Raw genomic sequence first — 12807 nt, 5'->3', positions numbered from 1 at the left:
ATGACACAACGGAAAATCACAGTAATATCTACGTAATTCGTAATTTTCCTGTGGGTTCTTTTTAATATTAAAAGGGACTGAGTGATGGAAAGAAATGCCTTCGTAAATGTTTTATTTATAATTTCATTTTCAGGAATAATAGTTTAAAAAACAGACAATTAAAAACAAAAAAAAAAAATGTTTTAAACATACATAAAAATAGGTATTAGAGATCTTTTTGTTGTAAAAAATGATAGAAACTGATTGGCAATCTTTCCTGAATCAAAAATAAATAAGTACTTGATTTCGCATCTTTTAACATGGATGGAAGAAATTTATTATTTCGAATTACGAAATGAAATGGTAAAAACATCTCTGAATTTCAGAGTGTGACTCTTGGGCCGTACAGAAGGCCGTAACGTATTCTCACAAGTAGTTAAATTCTTAATGGCTACAAATCGCAGACCTTCAATTTCCACAATTACATTATTCACTATCACCACTTAGTTAACTACTCTTAAAGATATTTCAACAAGCTAATTATGAATTCATCAAATTTCATCAAGAAATAACAATTTTCAATCATTTCATATTTATATACAGATTATATTATTTGTTTGAACATTTATTTAAATCTATAAACGGGAAAAAAACTAAATAATAGAGACTCCACTGTATAATTTGATGCATTTATCTTATTGCAATGTTTCTTTGAACACATTTTACTTGATAATATTAATTTTTGCTTAAATTTTTTATAATAAATCTCCATTTACCGAATATACGAGTCTACATACATTCAAGCTTCTTGGCTTTAATATGTTCGTTTAAATTTGTAAAATGTCAAATTTGGTTATTAATGATATTTCTCATGTTTTCTATAGTCCAGACGTCTGGAGATTGGGACGAGTAAGACTAAACGTCGAAGTTTTGATCTTGTATTCAATCCGTCACAATTTTAATGTTTGTTTAGTGTTTTGTTCATTAAAAGCATCATTTCTGCAATATATGATGTTCAAATTGATGTTTAAACCGACACCATGCTTCATTGGGGACATATCAAATTTTTGTGTAGTTTTTTCCCTGTTGGATGTTGAACATTAGCAAAACCATCATATGTTTATAAATTAAATTTAGACTTATCACTAAAAAACAATTTTCTCAGAGCAGTTGAGCTAATTTCAGCAAGTTCTATTTCCTCCAGGTTGACTTTATGTTCCACTGCATTTCGAATTATCCAGTTATCTACATTCTTTGGAACTCTTTGTTCGTTGCTACCATTTGGACAATTTCTCTAAATGTTTTATTAATACGGGAAATGAATGACTTATCTGGTCGTTTAGTCATATATTTATTCTTATTTCTCTCGGTATTGATAAGGCTGTATTGTAATTGTTCTTATGGTTAAATATTTAGTATATAATTGAAAGTAATGAAAGATTGTCCATTGAAAAATAAAAAAGGATGCAATGTTATAAGAGTAAAATTAGATTGATTGAACAATTCAAGTAGCACAGTTCATATTTTGAGTTGATCAATAAATAATTTAATTTAAAATCTTTAATATTCAATAATATAACCTACTGTTAATAAATATACTTTTTGATTCGTCTACAAATAGGTATCAAAAAATTAAATTGCACGAGATGTAGTAATAAATAATAATAATAAAAAATATATAGATTTTGTAATTTATTTATGCACCCTGAAAAGATGAAAACACCACTTTAATTTTTTTATTTATTTGATTTTAATGAAGAATAAAAACCTTAAAAGGCATTAAAGACTCTATTCATGGCATAGAAAATGTTCAAAAAATCACATAAGATCAAAAAATGGGAAAAATGATTTCATAAAAATATTTTCTTCATTAAATTTAGTATCTTTCAAAAAGGGAAAATGTTAAATTTTAATCATAGTTTTTTCAATGATGTTTTGATAGAAGTCCATACTGTATCAACAAATTGCTAGTCAAAGTATTGGTTACTGTTTTTTACTGTCTAATTTATTATAGTTAATTAATGTACTTTTTGATTCGTCTATATATAGATAGGAAGAAATTAAATTGCAGGATATGTCAAAGACAATAAAAACAAAAATTCAGTATTTTTGCATTTCATTTATATAGTGTGGAAAGATGAAAATATAATATATATCAAAATCTCTTTCTAATTAACTAAAACACGGAATAAATGACAAAAAGAGAATGAGAATATTGTGTTCACTATGGTACTACTCAATTACATTATTAAAGATATTTTAACAAGCTCTAGACTAATTGTGAATTCATTAAACAAGACTAAATCTTTAAATCTTCCTTTAATTCAATGCATTTAACATATCTGATTGCAATGTTTCTTTGAACATATTTAATCGCTAAGGAGCTATGAGTTATCTCTTCACTGTCGAAGATTAGAATGAAGAAAATAGAATTATCTAGTCACTATTAAGTTATTATACTTTTAGTTTAAATAAAAAAAATATTATTTTTTACATAAAATAATAATTTTGTGAAAAATCATCATCAATATCATCAATCCAATAGATTTTTTATTGATATTTTTTGTACTTGTTAACAAAACTTAACAATAACATATTTATAGATCTTTTTTGTTTTCAAATTGTTGTACCAACATTAATAAGATCTTGCAAGTAATTTACTTACCTTCGCACTATTGAAAAGACAAGGTATCATTATTCCTGATGCACGTGCCCACAATGTATTTATCGCTCGCAGTAATTCACAATATCAAATTAATAATAATACTTGATATTAAAGAACCACTTGGGGCAATCATGACTTCAAATTATACCGCTAATTACTTTTCAAAAAAATTACACTGTGAGTAATCGGAATGCAATTTTTTTTGTGTCAACACAAAATACAAATCAATAATTTGTCGGAATAACAAGCACGTCCATGGTATCAGCATATTAACGTCACAGCAAATTAAAATTATATCAACGCAGAAAACGCAATTATTAATCTATCAGTTATTTCTCTTGCGTATTACAATCAGCGGTGATATACTAATGGATCCCAAACTATGTAGGTATGTTCCCGCTAATTAATTACCGTATTAATTTTTAATTAGCTGTCGTTGACCAAACACGCAACACTCGATGGCTAACAAGACGACCGACCAACGTCGCATTTGACCAATTGAAACTGAAAGTTATTGTTCATTTTTGTTCGATACAGTTTTCTTAAAATAGATTTTGATACGGATTTAATATGATATGTGTGTACGTATGTAATTACGATAATAGCATAAAAGTTAAGGTTAACCGAGCCTATTATACTTCGTTGGTTACTTGTCGTGGGTATCTTGTCAACGCATCAGGAAGGGAGAGTCCTAGTTTGTCCGTTTGTCTTTACGTTGGCGGAAGTGACGCTCGCTGGGCAAAGGACAGCGTGAGACTTAAATACTTAAAAATAAATCACTGTGCCCGCACCTTCAAAACGATTTTCTTTCATTGTTTACCGTTAAATGTACGACGTTTCACCGTTTAATGTTCATATGGAATGCATACTTCAGTAATTTGCCCTATTATTTGATTATTACCCGACGATGGGTATTGTCTTAATGGTTTCTTAAATAAAGCGATATTTCAGTTTTATTATAGTCATACGATTATAATTTATTGAATTTAGACAATGGGTATTAATTTTTATGAACTCGGAAATAAGCAGTAGCTGAAGGGAACACCCGAAATTATCTCGAAAATGTTTTTAGGAGGGGCCCCGGACACATAAGTCAATTCGTTCTTTAACTACCTTTTTTTAACTTGAGAATTTTTATGTCCAAACCCAAAATTATAATTAAAAACTGTTTATTTTAAAAGTATTTGAAATAAAATAGTTTTTATGGTGGCAGTCAATTAATAACATTAGCACCAGAACTGTTGAAATTGTGATTGATTAATTCGTCTCAGTGCCAAAGGCTCAACATCATATTGTGTCGAATCACAGGTAGACTCTAAGCTCGAAATAAAAAAGATAATGGGATCAGTTGAATTCGGTCAAAGGGATCCGTATAAGGTCCGGTTGCGGGCCTCAGCGTGAGGCCCCCGTAGATTGGTGCGCGACCCCCGTCGTGAAACTACTGTTTAATTACGATCCATATAATACGAATAAACATGCCGACGACGTCTCTCACAAATCGATCTCGGACCTCCGATAATTAGACAAAGGTGTTACGCTGTCATAATTATTTTCCAACAAAGGATACGTATTAGTTTGGCTTTATTAATCTCTTCACGTGGAGGTTGCCGACATACAGTATTTTAATCTAAGGGGATAACCGAGTTGGATAACAAAAATTTTCTAATTTAATTAATGTTCTGCTATCTCCAGTAATAATTTGCCACTTTTGAGCGTTTTCTTCTGTTAAATTGTTATTTATTTCGTATAAATTATTTAAGCACAGAAAATAATAACTTCTTATATCTTCACCATTAAATCTTCTGCATTACATTTTTGGTATAAATTAATTGTCAAGGTAATCAAGGAAAAAAATAGGCTAACAATCACTAATTTTAATTTATTTGTAAAAAACTAGACAGTTTCTATTTTGAACATCAAGTTGTTAGTTCAGAATATTAACAACTGGTTGAAAACACTATTTTATACATTTATATACAAATTTTCAAAGTATAATCAAGTTTTAAAAACTCTTATCATAACTTCAAAGTTTTTGGATTACTTCTTTTGGATAAAATTAGATTCATAACTAGAGTTACAGTTATTATAAACAATAATTCCTACCAATCTATATTGTAAAACAAGCTTTCAAAACATTTCTTAAATATTAACGTTGTTATAAATTTAAGAATTTCGATTTTTTAATAAACTTTCTTTCTTCCAAATTGATACTCTTTTGAACATCAAAAGACTGAAAATACGATTAACAATTTTGAAAACAACATTTAACAATATGAATAAATGAAATTTAATTATTTTTAAAAAAAATTTTAATTTCTAAAAAGCTACATTGTACAATAAAGTTTTAAAAACTCTTATATCATAACTTGAATATTACAAGTATTGTATTACTTTTTTGTTACAAAATGGATAATCAAGGAGAAAAATTTGATTTACAATTACTGTGAGAGTTATTATACATTTAAAAATTTTAAGTTGTATCTTTCTGAATATCTGTCTTCTAAACTGTTCCATTTTTTAAAGCTACATTAAAAATTAAAATTATCAGCAATTGGTTGAAGAGGTGTCTATCGATTTTTAAAGACTACTATTAACAACATTAATTAATTTAAATAATTAAAAGATTTTTTAAAATTTACGATGTCTACAAATTTATAACAAGTTTTAAAAACTCTTCAATCATATCTTCAATATTAAAGCTATAAAATTACTATTTTTGTTGAAAATTTAATTGATAATTACAGTTATAATTATTGTATATTTAAGAATTTCGATTTGGTAGTAAACTTTCTGTCTTCCATTTTGTTTCTCTTTTAAACATCGGATTGGAATTCAATACATAGATATTTAAAAATGTACAATTTTTACTAATTTACTTTGTACAGCAACATTTTGAAAATCATAACTTTAATATTAAATAAATAATTCATAGTTGCAGTCAACGTAATTGTAAATCAAAGAATTTTAATTTAGTTGTAAACTTTTTCTTTTGAAAACCAGATTGAAAGTTAATATTATCAATCATGTAATTAAGGAGATTTGTTTATAACAAAAAAAATAATTAAAACTTTTGTATATAGTTTTTAACAAAAAACTGTTATAACTAACTTGGTTAAACATAGGAAAAATTAGACTTTACAATTACAATGACAATTATTATAAATTTAAGAATTTCAATGGGGAAGTAAATTTTCTATATTTCAAATTGTACACTTTTGAACATTGGATTGGAAATTGGGACTTCAGTATTAACGTTTCCACATTATTTTTTTGTAAAAAGCTGTATAACAAAGTTAATTTTTCGCCTTAATTGTAATTACTGTTATAATAATAAATTTATTTTATTTAGGTTGTAACCTTTTTGAATTTCTATCTTCCAAACTGTGTCTCTTTTGGAAACCATGTTGTAAGTTGAGATTACCAGCAACTAATTGAAAATACTATTAACATTTTTCTATCAATATTAAAAGCTTCTACATTATTTTTTATTATAAATTGGGTAATCAAGGAGAAAAATTAGATTCACCGTTGTAGTTACAATGTTTATAAACTAAACAAATCTAATTTGACTGTAAAGAATATATCTACTGAATATTTTTCCAACTGGTCTTTTGAAAATAAGGTTATACATGGAAATTGTTGATAATTGTATGAAAATAAAACAGACAAATTTTAATATTATTTTAAAACATTTTATAGCAATTATTTCAAATCTAGAAAATGATAAACATTTTTCTTAAACTTTTCTATCAAATCATCAACATTAAATTATTTATATTACATTTTTATAATAAATTGAATAATTAGAGGAAAAAATTAAATTTACCCGATTATAAACTGAAGACTTTTAATTTGTTTGGGCTGTTACAAATTTATTGAACATCTTTCATACCAGAAAATAAGGTTGGAAGTTAAAACTGGTAGAAAACACGACAGACAAATATGAAAATATGGAGTACACCACATAATACAGCTACGTTTTTAAAACTATTCTTTCATTCAATTTTATCTACTTCATTTTCATTATATTTTTGTCATAATTAAATCAAATAATAAGATTCACCTTTTTCTTTTTTAAAAATATGTTGAGAAAAGGAGTAAATGGGCAATTTATTGAAGTAGAACAGTCAGGTTTTAAAATTGCAATTACAAAGATTTTTTCCAGAAAAAAAAACACAAGCAATAAAACAGATTGAAGAAGAAATATCTAAATTTTATGGTAGTCAGACAGTTTCAAATTCAACTGCATAACATCTTTAGTTAGCTTTTAAAAACTCAAGTCCTTAATTTCCACTTTATTCCTCTCACGAAAAGTAAAATACGATATTTAGTTATCGAAGGTTTTTTATTCTTGGTGCAGTAATCCACATAAGTAAAAAATGTTTTGTTACGCCAGTGGTTTGGGGCGTTTGAGGGAGCCGCGGCTTCGGAATCCGTGAATCCATTGAGTGCGAGTGCATGCACGGGCTCGGCGCAATCTTCCTCGCACCGATGCGTCCGCGATTGTTCTTCAGACCGGAAGCGCGCACTCTTTCCACTGTCACAATAGCGAGAGACGCTAACGCACCGCACAACCACCTCTTCGTCTTTCTCTTTTGCCGTTTCGTTTCCAGCCGTCGTTGTTTTGGGGCCCCCTCGTGGACTCGAGGGGTGGTCGACACCTTCCCGTCTTCGTTCTGTTCCTCCGTCAATTCATCAACACAACTTAATAATTCTTTTTTAAAATATTCAAGTGTGTCTACTTTTATAATGATGATGATGATCAGGACTTATTTATGAATTTATCAATTTCACTTCCGTAGTACCTAAGCCACGTCTTAATCAACAAAGACTTACATTTATAAGTGCACGCAGGAAGAAGCTCTAATAGTTAACTCGGATAATTCATTGAACTAACGGTATTAAATATTACCCAGATTGATACATAAATTGCTATTTATGATAGAACTGCATATTTAAGACGAAATGCAGTTTTAAATTGATTATTGACATGTTATTTCAACATGACAAGAAGTTTGAGAAAGAGATATAACTATAATTGCAAAAGTGCAATTCAAAGAAATTTCTTGCGACTATATATCTTTCTGGAACATATTTTGTTGTCTTAATTAATTAATCTAAAACGTTCTGGGATAATAACCAACTGTCATCTTCATCTTAAGCAAATATAGTTCGTGGCAATTAGTTCAGATTCACGGTTGTGTTGGAAACAAGTATAATTAGTGTTACACCTTCATTACGTGCCGTGGCATTCATTTCATGTATCAATAATTAAAATAGACCATCTTCACGATGTTGTTCCTATTAATCAGATCCATTAATCATACCATGGTACAGTATAGGCACATTTCGCTTTTTTTTTAATCGGAATATGTTGATTGTTCGTAACTGTAAATCGGATGCAAAACCAGATGGTTGTTTTGTGTGTACCCGTTTTTTGTTTTACTCCTGGTATAATCAATCATTATTATTCACGGTAGTACTGTATTTGAAAATTTTAATAAAGAGATTTTTTAGTTTGCGCCTTTGTTCCGATAATTGAAACGAAATCATTAGTCTTGGAACATTCGTACTTACATTCCAGATACATCAAATTACAATATACTCGGTTCAGTATTATAATAACATAAAGAATAAAAAAAAATTCCCATCCAACGTTCTCGAAGAGTGGATGTTAAAGAGGGCATTTATGTTGTTAAATGGCTTGAAATCAATCCTACACTCGACTATCCCCAAGCAAGTGATACAGAATGAATCGGATCCGAAAGAGACGCAATACACTATTCCGCTGTACAATTGTGCCACATTAAGACGTTAAATTGTTGGTGAAATATGAACACGCAAAATTTAAAAGCAACGATATTGATACATGACAATCGTGTCGTATTATGTAACGCGTTGCGTATAACGAGGTACATTTCGAAAATGTTTTTTTCCGTTGACCTTTACGACACAATAAAAATTCCTTTTATTAACTAGGATTAATTTTCGTGTGTTATTGAAACTAATTTAGATACTAATTGTGCTGGGTCTTACAAAAATCACAAATTTTAAGGGCATGTTTGACAACCGTCAATAGGACAATACACAATAATTTTTAATTAGAATGTAACTTCTAAAAAAAAAATTGCGTTAACTACAAAACTTTTAAACCAATAATAAAAGTAATATCACCAAATTTCTTGGGAAATTAATAAAACAAAATAAATGACAAAAACAGAATATCAACTCTTAAAGTTTTTTAATTAGTATTTGGCCGGTTCTTTGCTCTACGAACAGCTTCCACCCTTATTGGAATGTTCAAAATTCCTGAACCACAGCTCGACATCCTTTTCTAAGAGTATTAACAAGTTCCTTCAAATTTTGAGGCTGATGGTTGCGAGTATAAATTTGTCTTTGAAGACGGTCCCATACGTGTTCAATTGCATTGTCTTCAGAAGAAAGAATGAACTGAATAAAATGTGTTCATATCCACAAAATGCATTTTTGTAAATAAAAATTTTACAAGGAATGGAACATTGCTTAATTTTGTGTTTATTAAAATCTATATAAAGTAAAATAAATTTAAAATACTGACCGTCTAAAGCTGCAAATATTCAATTACTGGCCATTATACTAATTGTAGAAAAAAACGCAAAACACAGAACGCATTTTAAATATTTTCATAAAACTTGGTATATAGGAAAACGTATTGTGGGTCAAACAAGTGTGTACTTAGTTTTTGACACAAATTAGCATGTTAAACATTTAGTAATTTATACTAAATGTTTAATATGCCTAGAGTACGTAGAAAGAATAATGTTAGCCAATTAAGCGAGTCTGATAGAGATAGAATAGTGGGTCTGCATGAAGCAGAAATTTCATTACGAGAAATAGCGCGGCGTTTGAGCAATTTAAGTATTCTAATACAATGTTGGCAGCCATGGAGTGAAGAGGGCAGAAGAAGTAGAGCAAGAGGTTCCGGAAGATCCAGAGCTATCACAGAGCCACGAGGCCGTCGTTTTAGATTATTGGCCCTAAGGGACAGGATGAGTTCAACGAGGATCATTGCTGATGAATTTTTTGTCGATGAAGGTAGGCCAATTGGTATTTGACCTACGATTTATCGTCTTTTTTTGGACTTGCTTCCAGCTAACCATACGCGCCAACGTAGTGACTGGAGTATGAAACGTCAACATTGCGATGAGGAATGGAATCACATTGTGTTTAGTGATGAATCACGCTTTTACTTGAACGTGCACGATGGTTATGTGTTAGTAAGACGCCGGAGAAAGACGTCATCCTCGCTTTGCTGTGGACAGTTATATTGATAACATTATGGGTTTAGTGGTATGGGGTGCAATTGCTTATTATAGTGGTTTTCATCAGCGACAATATGTCCAGCGATATGTGGATAACGTTTTAGAGCCTTATCTTCATTCTTACGTAAGAAGAGATCTCGGACTAATTTTTCAGCAAGATAATGCCCGTCCACATATTGCAGAAATACATTAAACTTTCTGAATTTACTGCCTTGGCCACCGAGATCTTCAGACTTTTCCCCAAACGAACATGTATGGCATATGATGGGGCGACGCTTAAGGAATTTATACCGCCCTCCACGGACTCTTAATGAACCAAGACATCAGATTCAGTTCCTGAGGAATAAGATAAATTAAATCTTTTGTTCATATTTTGGGCCGTACTACATCTCCTTAAAGTTTGTTTTGTTTCAGAAAGAAATAATCCTGGATATTTCTGAAACCACACATTTGAAGATCCACGTTTTTTAATTCTTTTAATCATTAAAATATTATTAGATTACAATTTGAGATATATATGATGTATAAATATTTGAATATTTCGTACGTGTTGCATCAATTTTACGCACTCTTATCCTATATCATACTTATGCAAAAGCAAACATATTTTTTAAAATTTAAAAAGATTTCACATAATTCCCTTATCGTTACTAATTATCAATTAAATTGAATTAGCTGACCCTAACTAGTAAGCATAGACCATTATATGCAAATAAACCTTACATAGTATCAGTAAAAAGTATATTAACTTTTTATACGGCGTATCAAGAAACATTTAGCTGGTGCATGTGAAACCTAACGTGTAAACATAATTGCGTGTTGCACAGATATAATAAAAACCAGGGGCCTTATTGTGGTTGGCAAGATAAAACGAGTATTATTCACTTTCAGATAGAAATTCTAATTCCGAAAGATCGGCTCTTCTATATTTTAGATAAAATATGTTATGAATACTAATGCTGTATACTTTTGTCGTAATATGCATACGTTATCATGCGAAGGTAAATGAGTGTAATAGCGATATTTATTGTTGGTACAAAAATATTTTTATTGAGGAAATAATTTGAAATATAATTTCATTCATAGCATAAATATTATAGTAAATAAAATATTAATTTATTTTTATATACTGGGTGTTTCACAACTTATCCAACAAATTTTAATCACATATTCACTATTATATAAAATATCTACAGAAGCTGTTCGAAATTGTTCGGTCTTGGGTCCGTCGAATCCAATTTCGGCGCATTAGTTTAAACGTTCTTCTTTCCTGCTGTTCCCGAAGAGGCAAATTATCATGTACCGTTCTAATCCGGTCGCACAATTCTTCAATATGTTGAACTTGGGTCCTATCTACTTTCTAAATATTTACATTAGAAAAAAATTACAGGATTCAGATCTGGCAATCGTGGATTTTCAATACATATTTATTGTTTTCAATTTAGGTTTTAAATATTGAAGATAAAAAAAATTATTGTCGCTCTCGTATCAGTAAAAAAACAATACTATCTGTTCACTATTTTTTGGTGATATTACTTCATTACAATCAAACAGATAACAACAAAATTTTCGATATTATTAAATTACTAAATTTTATTATTTTTTATCTCGTTTCCTGATGGACTTATTACATTTTTTTTTTTTTGTTAAATCGACTTTTTATGTAACTGTGCTTAAAAATTGTCGGATAAGCTGTGAAACACTGTGTATTTTTAAATTTTTAATTTCAAACAAAATCTAATATGAATATGTATTCCTAATTAGAATAAAATGATATTAAAATGAATATTATAATTAGATATCATTATATCACTGTTACTTCTCATTAATATTCCAAAGTGGTTTAAAAAATGATAAATGTAATTGTAATTTTTATAACTATTTCATCATTTCGGAAAATACTTTGTCATATATATAATTATTCCATTATTTTTTAAACAATTTCATTGCAAATTATTTGTTTTAGATGTTTGCAATATTATCTCCCTTGTTGAAAAAGATTCAATTATTTAGATATTAAATCAAATATTAAGGTTTAAGATTATCTGTTGTAATAAAAAAATAAAACATATATTTTTGTTTTTTTAACTGTTAAAACTATTGACACTTCAATAAATTTGGGAACTAATCTAATTTATTTAATATGTGACACCTCTGTCTCTTATTAATATTATAATGTATGTTGCATACTGCATATTATTATAGTTTGTTGTATATTTGTATTATTTAATCTCAGTTAAAACATTAATAAAACAATTATTGATATTAATTTTCAATACCTTAATAAAGATTAGTTTTTAATGCTTTAATATATTATCACAAAAAAATTAATAACAATTTAATTTTCTAAAAGATTTTCGATTATAAAAATTTATATTATAATATTTTATAAATTATTTTTCTGTTTCGTACTTTTTTAACTCTATAAAATGTAAATAAAAAAAATTATAATTATAAATTATATAATATATAATTTTTTTCATTTTCATACAAATTTTTGCCATTTTTACCACATTTAAATAATTAATAAAATATGTTGAACAAGAGTTGCAAATATTAAAAAACTTCTAATATATAATTACAATGAACATAAAAATACTGTAATTATCTAACAATGGGACTACCTATTTGAGAGTCACAGATTTAGATGTCAAAAAAATATGTTGAATATTAAGTAGAGCCTCTTAGTATGATACTCAAAGTCTCTATGAAACGGATGTTAACTTTTGGATGCGGAAAAATTATATCTAACTTACAATATTTAAAGTAGATTTGGCGTGCATTAAATTAGACAATTACTTACATATACTGTAATGAAAGTAAATTAGCTGAAACAAGATACACGACAGGTTAAAGTATAAA

The sequence above is a fragment of the Aethina tumida genome, chromosome 1 (genome assembly GCF_024364675.1).
Source record: "Aethina tumida isolate Nest 87 chromosome 1, icAetTumi1.1, whole genome shotgun sequence".
Classification (NCBI taxonomy): Eukaryota; Metazoa; Arthropoda; class Insecta; order Coleoptera; family Nitidulidae; genus Aethina; species Aethina tumida.
Note: the sequence above shows the minus strand (reverse complement) of the source record.